The sequence below is a fragment of the Phoenix dactylifera genome, chromosome 4, assembly GCF_051530095.1.
Source record: "Phoenix dactylifera cultivar Ajwa chromosome 4, Ajwa_hap1_PhDact_Kaust_v1.1, whole genome shotgun sequence".
Taxonomy (NCBI): domain Eukaryota; kingdom Viridiplantae; phylum Streptophyta; class Magnoliopsida; order Arecales; family Arecaceae; genus Phoenix; species Phoenix dactylifera.
Window position 1 is genome coordinate 9,355,846 of NC_143193.1, and position 1,023 is coordinate 9,356,868.

A 1,023-nucleotide genomic window follows, 5' to 3' on the forward strand; every position below is an offset into this window, starting at 1 on the left:
TTATTAAATGGACTAGGTCCAGTGGACCAATCCGGGATTTGGAATGGTTAATGGGTAAGCAAATAATACCGTTTATGCTAACTTGGATGGTTGTAACATTTTTTTATTATTTCATTAGTCCTCACCTGGGTAAACAACCTTGCGTGCCGGATCAGTACTCAAAAAGAATTAGTTAAAATGGACATCAATGGCTCGGGGGGGGCCCGATCTAGTAAACAGATCCCTACTCCATTATTCGTTCCACATGGCACGAGCAGATTGGCTGGTCCACATGCGTTGCTGCAGCTCAACGGCCTGGTCCCCTTCCCCTAGAAAAATATTAAAAAACCATTTCATTGCTCCCCCACATTGGTTCCCTTTCTCTCACTCTCTCTCTCTTTTTACCGGGACAACATTGGCTCGCTTTGTCTGGAAAAATTAAAAAAACAATTCATAGGCCCCCATATAGGGCTCGTTTGGTTCGCGGAAAGCATTTTCCTTCTTAGGAATATGATTCCTGGAAAACAAATTCCTAGGAAGAGGATGCCTAGGAAAGTACTTTTGGCATGTTTGGTTGACCATGGGAAAGTGACAAATTTTCAAAGTGCTTATGTTTGGTTGGCCATCCACTTTCCTAGAAAAGTTATATATAATTCCTATTATACCCTTAATAAAAATTAAGTTTTTAATGCCTCTTTAATGCTTCTTTAATGCTGAAGGGACTTTTTGGGAAAAAATAAAAATGGAGTGATTCCCGCCTCATGGGAAAGTAACTTTCCCATGTTTCTCATGAGAAAGATTTTCCCATGAAATGTGGGAATCACATTCCCATGGGAATACAACTTTCCCTTCTCTTTCTTTTGAAAACTCCAACCAAACAAGAGGCATCTCATTACTTTCCCGTTGACCATACTTTCCTCCTTCTTTTCCCGCGAACCAAACGAGCCCATAGTGCCACGTTGGAAGGAAAGTAAGAAACCCCCAGGCGATGACATGACGTTTCCGTTCCACGTTAAATGCTTGGTTAACACTTGCCAACTCCTC